At 33.2% G+C, this 12,134-nt stretch overlaps 1 protein-coding gene across 2 annotated transcripts in view; it reads right to left on the bottom strand.

The window, feature by feature from the left end:
• Nucleotides 1-12,134, bottom strand: part of LOC111047136 (CUGBP Elav-like family member 4) — a 461,039-nt gene that overhangs the window by 406,842 nt on the left and 42,063 nt on the right. The window contains exon 3 of one of the 2 annotated variants that reach the window (XR_005572034.1): nucleotides 7,464-8,128. The exons of the other annotated variant lie outside the window; for it this stretch is intronic. The gene's annotated coding sequence lies outside the window, so the exon portion shown is untranslated. Of the gene's footprint in view, nucleotides 1-7,463; nucleotides 8,129-12,134 lie in introns of those variants that run through there. 2 annotated transcript variants of the gene reach the window in all.

Raw genomic sequence — 12,134 nt, 5'->3', positions numbered from 1 at the left:
TAGAACTATAATCTACAGAGAGTACCTCTTCGAAACAGTTGTTAACTGGTAACCAAATTAATAATTTTTTCAGGTTGGCGTTGAGTTGAGATAACTTTGTTAAGTTGGCACCAAGTTGAAGATTAAAATGCATTTATCGCGGAAAAATTGATTGGGCACTGCTACTTCAATCAGAGCTATTCCTGAGAATATTATATTATTATTTATTTTCCAATCACTTGATAATGGAATTATTTATAGCTGAAACATGTCGTGTTGAATAATTTTGAAAAGGGTAATCAGATTCATAAATATTAGAATATGAATATAAGAATGGATATCTTAATTTCTATTCCTGGGAGTATAGATAATTTTGATGTTTCATAAAACAAACTTTTATGACGGGAGCTCTATCAATTGATCCTATTCTATCAAGACTGATTTTGTTTGTATATCCGACAGATCGCGAAAACTGCTTGAACAATTTCGATGAAATTTTAATAATTCAGTATGATATATGGAGGGTATTTTCAAAACTTCAGAAGTGTCCGTTGTGGAATCTGTTTGAAAAGAAAGAGGAAATTCGGCCAAAATTCAACTTGGGCGAAAGAAAGGTGCTATTTATTGAAACGGCCAAATAGCTGTTGTTGCTTTTCCTGATGTAAAAATATCTTCCATAGAAGTAAGGCGCTTTTCTCATGAATCAATTATTCCCAAACATTAGTTGTGTTACCAAAGAAAATAGAAGGTAGCTTTCGATAAAAATATTGGAGAATATTCATAACAGTTCGTTGATATTTACTCGGAACTGTCAGTATACCTCATTAATAGCATCAATGCTCCCCATTCAAATAATGCTAACACATTGATGAGAATCTCACTGTAATTTGTTTACATTAGATCAGATGGAGATAAGATGATAGCTACTGTTTCGATTTCAAAATTATGATTGCCATTTTTGCGTTTTATTCCAGCTGTTATTAGTTTCGATTTCAATTATGTTTGACATTTTCGCTTTTTATACCCGTAGTTATTATTATGTGAAATAAGCTCTCATTAAATGAAATCATAATCATTGAAGTCAATTATACTAAGCGAACAATTCCTGTTTAAATATGTGTGTTTGCGGATATGTATGTATGTCTCACGTATCTCGAAAACGCCTCCAACATTTTTTTATTCAATAAGGAATAGAGTACGTTTGTGATAAAAAAACATTTTGGAACAGGTCTTAACGCTGGGAAAAATCGCTGAAGCTCTTTCAGAAAGGATTATTGGTCCCTCAAGTAGTAGCTGATCAAAAAACGTTTCCATACTCTGTTGAAAGCGTGAGAAAGAAAGTGTGAGCAAGTGAAAAAGATTATAATAGCTGTAGTTGAGTTACCAAGTTTAGCGATCTTATTTTAAAACATTGCAGTATTCATGGAACATCTGGAAGAATGGTTCAGAAAGTGACCGGATGATAAAAGAATAAATTTAAAATCGATCTCTCCAAACATGATATGGTAGTTGAATTGATGTTTATTGTGAGGTGATCGAAATGCAACTAATTTCTTTAGCTTCTGTTGTATTGGTTCCTCTGTTGCTCTATGTTTCTAGGCAGCCATGGCCTTGGGAGAGCCAGTTGTCCTGTCTGTTAATTCCTAATCCGGACTAAATACCACAAGAACCAATCAGAGAAGCCTTCTATTGAAAAACCCCTGCTCTGATTAGTTCTCATGGAATTTAATCATGATTGAAATTGAACAGGCTTTTGAGCTACTGGACCTGATATTATTTTCATGTTTCAAAATCAGCTAAAAACTATATTGAAAAAACATAATATTCCATCAGCTGGTCCTATTTCCTTTCATCCTATACTATTAAACGAGCAATTTCTGTTTTTATGTTCAGATGTTTGGATGTTTAGATATTTAGATGGTTATATGTTTGTATTTCACTGGATCTCCAAAACGGCTCTAACGATTTTCACGAAATTCAGAGCATGGTAGGTTTATAATATTATTCTTATAATATTATCATTCATCCTTGGAGAAACAGCTGATAATAATTATTTCGTTGTCTGTTGATGATGGAAGTGAGTGAGCGAGTTCATGTGTGTGGGACCGTGTCAAAATTATGACTCAGCTGTTGAACTTTTGTAATCATTCAATCAGGTACTTGGTGCCGGTTGCAAAAAAGCCGGATTATTTTCAATCCTGATAAATTCCAGTAGATCCATCTTTTTGAAATGGTCTTCTCTGATTTGGTTCACGTGAAATTAATCAGGATTAAAATTCAACCGGCTTTTGTGCAACCGGGCCTCTGTGAGGAAAATTTTTGCATTCCTCTGGGAATTAATCTCAATCCACTGTGATTAGATAGAACATTTCTGTATGAACTATGAATGATATTATAATTTCTTCTTTCGTAATAAATGTTTTATGCTTTTGTACTCCAGAGCTAAGCTCGGTTCGATATTGATGTCATTACATGACACAAGACAGACCTATTGATATTTATATCAAAGAATCAGAAGTAAATACTAAAGTTCTCGATTTAGATAGAAATTGAATTAAGTTACATGTTAATTAAATTTGCATTCAAATTCTCATCCTTAAGCTTTTTGTTTCAAGCTGGGATTAAAGAAAGAAATCATAAATGGTATAATCAATAATCAAAGTGATTGAATAAACTCTATTCAGAATTATTCAAATTAACATTAAAATCCACTTAAAAATTCCCACTTTAATATTTATGGTAGTAAAGTTCAGGGCATGGGAAATCAGCCACATTAAATGTTAGACTAATTATTATGAATGGTCTCTTATACATAAATGGAGTTCCATGGAAGAAAGAATCAGTGGATTGGCTGCTTTTACACTTTTGAATAAGTGAAACGAAGAGTAAAGCTGCGTTTAGACCAAAGTTATTAACAAAATGTTCACATTTGATGAACATATGTGTTAGTCAAGTTCCGTTCAATCTAATAGAATCCATAAGGATTCTAAGCTATCAACATTTTGCCAATAACTACTCTGCGTTTAGAGAAAGATTTATTTTCAGATGAAGTGGATCTATGTATTTGCGCCTTCGGTGTGAACCAGCTTAAGCGATAGGCTTTGCCAGAAATTCCAGAATAAGCAAGAGATCCATGGAGTCAACCAATTCCAAATAGACTTGATTTGGAATTCTATTTTCAATTGCATCAAGCAAAAGCAAAAATAACATGATCACTGCTAATTTGATAACTGTCAACGAGAATCGAGAAATATTTATTGCCAATGGATAAAGTCGAGGTCGACTCTGAAGCCCCGCTCAATATTCCACAAAATTCGCTGCAATTAGTCTACTATTCTACAGAGAACTCCCAACACATCAATCAATAATTCAAATGATTAGACTCAATAATTTTCATGCCAAGCTGTGGCCTTATTTCTCTATTTATTGCCGATAGAGGTCAGATCATAAGATGCTCCTAGCAAAAAGTAGGTCCGTGATACAAAAATTTGAGCTGAGTCTCATCTCTGAGATAACTTGAGAGGAAAAATTGATCATCCAAGTGGCAGCTTATTGAAACAGAAATTTTCATCGTTTGTTGAAAACTAAAGAGTGGAAGAGAGAAAACTAACAGCTGTGGTTATAACATTTAGAAATATAATTTGAAAACATTGCATGATTCAATAAAAATATTCCCTGATGCCAAGATGAGTGCATAAGAGCAACTGGGTGACACCATAAGGCATCGCTAACTTTTGATTGCTTTTTAAAATACGCAGTTGAATGTATTATTTCAACAGAGTTGAATGATGTATGTTCAAACTGAGGTGATAGCAACGCAACTAATCATCACACTTACTGACAACGATCATTGGTGAATAAGTATTATAGAAATGCATTTGAACGGAACTCGAAACGGTCCTATATATAATAGAATTTTCATAGAGGGAGAGCACCTTTTCGGATACAAATTTCTATGACAGTGACGAGACTATATTAATTTACTATTCAAGTTATATTCAGCAGGCAATTCTTGTTTGTATGATGAATCTCAAAAACGATTATAACGGCTTTGGTAGAATTCAGGTTATAAATATTTTACAAAAATAATCTGAACATTCAATTCCCGTAGCGAAGCACGGGTTCCCTGCTAGTATTTCATAGATTTCTAATTATACTACAAAGAAACTTGATAATACTGATTTACTTATGCCAGGTGATTTCCATTATCATGATCATGGTCATGTTGATCATTAATGTTGGGGCTAATGTTGATTTTGATCATGGAAGAATCCCGATGAAATTACAACAATAACTGTAAACATAAATAATTATTGTTTGAGTAGATATTTTCTTACGTGGAATTTCCATCTACTAGACTTGAAAATGTCAGTGGATATAATTGAAGATTGGAAGCACCATTACGTAATATTATGGGTATAAAGGATGCTACCACATGTAAAGCGTGTTGCATTATGCCCCTACATACGGTAGGCAGGAACCAGGAACCATTCTCTGTTTTTTGCAGATATCGTTTTTCGTTACGCAGGATGGCTTAAAAAATGAATACTGTTCATAAACGCGAAAAGGGCTAGAAAAGAGAAAATGGAGATTCGTCGTCGCAAAATCCAGGTCTGGGAAAATGTTTTCCGTTGCGATAATTTTGGACGAGGTTTTTTACTCACCTTAGCAGAGGAACACGACAGTCCCATGTGGTGCTGGAGAAGGTCTTAGAGACCGCTATTCACAATTTTATTCAAATTCTCTTACCCTTTTTCCCTTATTCATTTCCATCTCGGTATCATTTTTCCTCTCCAGCTTTTTTCTCTCTTTCCACTTCTCTATCCTTTTTTCTCTGACTTTTTTGTCCCTGGTTCGCCCCAGAAACCAGACCATCCCTTTCACGGTAAAAATATGCTGATTTATATGCAACCATTTGCCGGTCTTAATTGAACCGGAAACTGACATATCAGAAATGCGCGCTGCAAACCATTCACCAAAATATTGGGCTTCGGAAATTAACGTCGTGTTTAATTTCCTGTTACCAAATATTGTTTGTTATGATTGTCGTCAAATTATTTGTTTTCATTAAAGAGCATTATGGTGGTCGTTTGTAATGTTATTCTGTATTAGGATTTTGGTTGAGTGTAATGGAAACTTCACCAAAAGTCATTGAGTCTCTTTTACATTATAACATCATGTATTCGACATACAATGATCTTGAAAGTTTGAAAAATTGGAATTCAACGAAAGTGTCTTGTGCAGTTCACTGTCAAGCATTCTGTTTCCAAAACATCATAATTTATTCTCCGTATTCCATTCCCTTTTACCATCTACTGTTCATTCCAATTCAGTTTTTGACTCTCAGTTGAATTTTTTTCTACTCATATTATTGCGATATTAAACTTGCTAAGCCGCTCTGTTCTTTGCTATGTTGAGATTGACCTCTTGTTTGGAAATAAATTTGAAAATATATTTTAATTCTGGGAGAGAAGCAAGGTAGGATGGGGAAAAAAGACAGCTGGAGTAAAAGGACAAGGAGAAAATATTGAAAGAAGAGTTTCTGAGGCTTAAGGTCATTGATTTAATTAATATAGTATGACTCATTTGAAATCGATATCAAAGAAAATTTGATATTATCAAACTTAAAGTTCTCAAAATTGTACAACTCATTGTATCAGCATTTTTGGTTCTGTTGGAACTATTGGAAACACTCAACTAATGCTAAACAAAAGCAGGAAGCAGTGCCCATGTTTTCAAGCCAGGCATCGATGAAACCCGTCGATAGTGTGACGTTGTTCTATTTCTGCTCGAAATTATGATGCATCGCAACAGAGGAGTGGCAGCTGGGCCCACTGTAATGTTGCCTATTTCTGTGAACATTCATTTTCTTGAACCAGAGCAAAGCGAATTGCTTTCAACTGTGTTCAGATCACTGTTCTTGAAGTACAAAATTACAAGAATAAGAATGCAAGAATGTATGAGCTCTTGTGGAGAGCTTGAAAGTGGCGAATGTAGTTCGAAATTGAAGAGCTAACATGGATTAGTGGAAATGTTTCCTAGTAGATAATTTGTAATGCGTTGAACCAATACCTATGATAAAGCTTATTCTGTACAAAATGATAACATATCAATATCATGAATACTCTTTCGTATGTTTTTGTGGAGAATATGATTGATAAATATAATATTAGGCCTGATATAATGATAATGACAATGATAATATAAGTAGTACTCTAATAATTCCTCCAACTTCTATGCTTGAAAATGGAAACAAATGGAAAATATACTCATATTCCCTATTCTAGTGACTTATTTCACTCCATTTCAAGTTCATAAGATATTTCACTGATTCAGTGCAAATTACAATAACGTATTACGAGAATCTCCCGAGAATAACAGGAGATTGTAACGAAGGAGAAAAAAATTATCAATTGAAATTGGATGATTCTTGAATAGAATATTAGAAAGATTTTTTAGAAGATATTATATGTTCAGAGGAAATGAGAGAAAAAAATAAACGAAAAGACATGAGATGAGACTAAGAATGAAGGTACAAACTTACATATTGAATGTGATTGTGATAAACCTTCAAGCTCTATATGATATAAAAAGACATAGACTCTTGAAACAGAGAGATTGTGGGGAATTATTATCAACGTTCAAGCATCCACTCCCCAATAATAAGGCTGAAAAATTCGTTGTGGATCTTTGCTAGAAATTCAATAGATTATGGATTATCAACCTCGCTGTCTCGGAACTTTCATAGTAAATCAACTTGAAAACAATAGAAGGGTGCTGAAATGAGATGATAAATGAAAATAGGAAGAAAATTGATTTTAATTGTTCAGTGTGGTCTCAGCTTCAATAATTGGTGCAAACATAATGGAGGGGTTGCAATGTGTATTCGAATGGCCTCTTGATTACTGAATTATTCATGCTGTGGAGAGGCCTCTATTACATAATGTAATGTCACATTCCGAATTTCAGGGGCAATGATTATTGTTCTACAATGATGGTGCTCCTACTACAACTTCAATAACTTGTATTCTTCCATAAACAATTGAATCATTCCGAAAGCATTAGGTTGCAAAGAATGCATAAATTAATACTAAAAGTGTTTATAAATTCTTTGCGATTGCCAGGAGAAGTTTATAATAAGATATCCATGAAAATGAAAATGGATTATAAATAATGGAAATCATCAGTTTATTGTCGAGTCCTATTGTTCCTATTAATTACTATTGAGCTATAATTATTGTACTACATGCGATTTGATTGAAAGATCCAGTCAACTTTATAGCACAGCTTCCTCTTCAGTAAATTCATTCAATTATTGAGTTAGAATATACAATTATATTAAATTCAAAAAGTTGTTGAATTTGATCATTTCAGAGTGATACACTCTCAGTCATCAAACAATATTTGCTTTCTAAAAAAAATAAAATAAAATGTTCATTGTCTGTTACGGACATGTTATTAGCATCGCAATGATGATTGACAGTTATATGTAATATCATTAATATGTCTTCATCCTTCGAGGAGAAGCTCTTTTTTGTGAATATTATTCTCATGTTTATCATAAATATAGAACATGAGGTATTATATTGAGAATTCTCTGATTGATAAGCATATGTTCATCAACCACTTGAAACAAGAGCTTGATTGGTATGTCAATATTTACTTGCATTGTTTATTCCACTAGTGAATTGTCGATATGAGTATCAAGTACAGTGTTTTTTAGTATTACCAGATCCTAAGTTTATTGGGTAGCAAAGAACAATATCAATTCAACCAACAATCATTATGAAATTTGTGATTCACATATAGTTTGTAAATTAATACTTCGTTCTTTATTACAGTTATTATTAGTCAATCCTAGTTAAAGTTATTATTTTCTCCATTCAAGAGAATCTCATATTATAATAACTAACTGTTGGAGATGAGTGAAAGCTGAAATGTCTACATAGACACATGCTTGAAATTTTAAATTATTTAGACGTCTTCTTCTTCTTTTAGTTCCTATCCGTTCCAGATGTTGGCAACCTATGATGACCCTGTTGACTGCCGCCCTGAACAGCTGTGCTGTGCTCATTCCATACCATGTCCTCAGGTTCCTAAGCCACGATATTCTTCTTCTTCTAGGACCTCTCTTACTTTCTACCTTGCCCTGCAATAAAAGTTGGAGTAGCTCATATTTAGACGTCTAGTGTGATATTTATCGACATTTTGTTCTTAATATAAGTTATGCTCTTCTACATACTATGTATATCGGATTACCCTCAAAACAGTTTTAAGAATACTACCCTTTACCAACTATACAGTATAGTAGCATAGAGAGAAGAAAGCATAAGCTATCCAAGCTGTAAAGTAACATAGAGAAAACAGAACAGGAACTATATAACCTTTGTCATCTCTTCTTAATGATACTACCTTCATTTCTGTAGCCTGTCTGTAGCTGATTAGCTCTAACAATAGTGCCGCAAACAGCAGAGGCTGAGGTATTAACATAGAGGTACAGATAGCTGTTCTCTAGTAGCTATTAATAAGTTATGATAAAGAGTGCATGACTGCGTATACACATTGCATTGTTCGATACCGTCATTGGTAGAGGTGTGAGAGAGTAAGAGATATCATAGGGAAGGTGTGAGAGAGGAAGAGAAATTGAATGTACTGTTCAATATACAGTATAATGTATAGAGATATAGGAAGTCAGAGTGTATGAATAGTAGAGAGAGGATGACAGTAAATGACGGTGTGATAGAGAGAGCGACTGAGACGGTGGGAGAGAAAAATATAGACTTTGTTTATTGGAAACCGTCATCAATTAAAGGGCTTGAAGCTTGAAGCAGCAGAGGAGCCACGACTATGATTACAGAACAGCATCATAGCCAGAGAAGCATCTAGCCAGGATTATATCAAGCCGGTGAACAAGAATGTAATAACATTAGGCGCTTTTCTTAGTGAGAAAATACGTCGTGGTGGCAAAACGCTGCTTATAGACTCACCCAAATACTGTAAAAGGGGGGAAAAACGCGCAAAATTTTTATTCAGGAAAACGAGGATGGATCGTGGATACTGCATGTTACGAGAAGACGCCGAGGAAAGAGCGCCATTTTCCTAAACGTTCGGTGCAGGAATGAAATTTAATCGTCCAAAAATGGTGATTTTATAGCTATACAAATACAAATATATAAAATATGTATACATTTTACGGTAGTGAGGATAAAAAAAGGAAAAGATTAAAAGCTCTGAAATATGGTGGATGAGGAGGCTGAAAATTTCTCGAAAGAGCATGGAATTAATATCGACTTGTCAATGAAGTTTAAGAGGTTGGAAGTGTGGGAAGGCTGTATTTGAAACAATTATTAGAGTATTGAATAATGATTGAAGGGAAATACGTTCAATGCCTCTAAGGGATACCGTAATTGAATGAGGATATTAACCACAAGACTGTACAAAAATATCTGTAGAGAGAGCTATTATTAGAAAAATAGAAAGAATGGACCTGTTCAGGCCTACATAATAATAATAATTATAATATTATTATTATCATATTCACAACCACATTATTTTGGATTTCTAATATTCATATTATGTATTATATTTGTAATATTTACGATATCTATTGATTTGATATTTGACCGACGAAGTAACGTGGCCATCCGATACATGGGAGAGAACCGAGAGAAATATCATGCCCAATCCTTTGAATAGCGTGAACATCTTTTAAAAAGTTGGAATATTCTGTACATGGGAATTAAAAAATTAAATAACTCGATCTGCAAATCTATATAATAAGAGAGAGTAGGGTTGTGTTTGTTCGTTTGTTCGTGTGTTCGTTTGTTCGCATCAAAACATGTCAACTTGTGGATTGCATACTGAAAAACGGGAATGATTTAGATATCCAAATTTTGCACATAGATTCTAAAAATATCAATCTCGTGCACCTGGAAGCCCAAATTTGAATTTTCCTTCTAGATTTTTCAGAATTAATGTTCAAATTTCATTAATGGTACATTCGATTTTATTAAAAAATCACCAAATCATATGGTCGAAATTAAAAAAGGAACATCTATGCTTTCTACCTGAAAAACATAGTTTTGAAACTTCGTTTTCCTGATTCAATGTTCAGGTCTACACGTGGCATGAATTATTAATTTTTCAGCTAGAACAATTTTCGAGACAAAGTGCTGAATAAACGTCTACAGTTTTATCAATGCTGTATCGGCAATATGAAAACGCATACAGTTAATAATATATGTCTTTGAATGAAGGTGTTGTTATTCACATAAAGGAATTATATTCTTCCATTTTTATTTAATTAAAATTTCAAAATTATTCGAGCCCTGATAGAATGACTGACCCACTGTACAGTCAGTCGAAAATTTTAATATTGGAATGAGGGGTATTTTGGCAAGCTGAGCAAAAAAATAAGGTCATATGCACCTATTCGTTATATCTTCAAATGAAAAATGAGTTTTGTGGGTTGTCAAAACTCACTCTGAAAGGGAAACTATTCAACATACTCTATCTTTAAGTAAAATAACAATGATCATCCATCCATGTATCATCTCCTATACTATAATAAAGGAAAGAACTGGATTATGAACGTAGCCTATACATGTGTAAAGTATGGGGGAATTATGTTTGACGCATTATCACGTCAGAACTACAGGACTGATTAACTTGAAATTTTGCATATATATTCTTGCTTAACCGAGGGTGGTTATAGACCAATTATAAATTCTCCAAGATTTGATTACATCAAGCTTTCAGTTTGTCAAGTTTTCAATTATTTGTCATGCTTCCAGTTTGTATGGAAGCAGCAGAAGATTTCTCTTAAAATGGAAATTAGAAGGTAGGTATGATTGGGGATCCTTTTCGAATGATAAAAACAGGTTTTCCGTCACACCAAAATTTTTTCCGCCAATTTGAATCCAACTTCTTTTTTTAATTGAAAGGTGGTCATACTGATTTACTTGAAATGCAGCATATAAATTCTAAATCAACCGAGGATTCTTATAGGCCTATTTTGAATTCTTCTAGATTTCATTACGTAAAGTTTTAAGAAATACCCTTGCGAAGCACGGGTTACCTGCTAGTTTATTAATGAAAGACAATTGTATTAATGTGATTTTATTTTGCTCCGTATTATCCAACTTCCAGTGAAATGTAAGATCACGGATGATAACCAAAAGTTACATCTTCACAAATGGTTTTCTCCACAAATTTTCTTCTTCTTCACAGAAGTTTTACTTATACATCTTTCTGATTGAAGAAAAACACGGATACAATTGTTATGTATAAATTTATGGCAGTGAATGCGATTGTTGTTTATGCAAAAACTGAATAATTTTACATGAAAAGATTGAGAGCCGGAAAAACATTTTTGCCCATGGTGAGAACGTTATTTTTCGCCACTCAGTAAAATAAACAATATACATATGAGAATAATTGTCTATTATAAGCACCTCCGGAAGCAAAAGTGGAAGGTCATAGCTCTAGCAAATCTGAGGTAATCTGAATATCAAGAAATTGTCCAAGTATTTTTATTTTTTATTCTGATTTGTCTAAAAGATTATGTAAGAGGTTGAGTTTATACTTTTTATTCTTTCAAATGACAATAAGATGATATTATTATAAATGTTCTAATTATTGAATGATAAACACAAAAAATAATGAAAAGTTTTTGATCAGCTGTTTTAGCACACTTGAAATTTGACCAATCTGAATGTCAACGGAAATTTAGGTTAGAAGTTCTATCCTACTCTGAAAATCGAATTATTTGAATAGTTTATAATATATATCTTATCTGTATTTTATTCATCCAAATAAAATGATAGTATATTATTGCAGAATACTTTATTGAATTCTAGAAGCATAAAATGATTCCGTTTATCCACCATGTTCCGTGATAAACGCTGTAACTAGGAGGTTTGAGGTTAGATTCTATTATACTCTGAAAATTGAATTTGAATAGTTTATAATATCTCATTTGTATTCCATTCATCCAAAAAAATTATAGTATCTTATTGCAAAAACTTTATTCAATTCTAGAAGCATAAACTGATTCCGTTTCACAAACTATTTTGTAAACACGTTCACATCAAATCAGAATCAGCTGACTTCAAGGTTATTTTACAGCCCTAGGGCCGTAAAAATTTTACCGGCCT

The sequence above is a fragment of the Nilaparvata lugens genome, chromosome 8 (genome assembly GCF_014356525.2).
Source record: "Nilaparvata lugens isolate BPH chromosome 8, ASM1435652v1, whole genome shotgun sequence".
Classification (NCBI taxonomy): Eukaryota; Metazoa; Arthropoda; class Insecta; order Hemiptera; family Delphacidae; genus Nilaparvata; species Nilaparvata lugens.
This window is presented reverse-complemented; position numbering and strand designations above follow the sequence as displayed.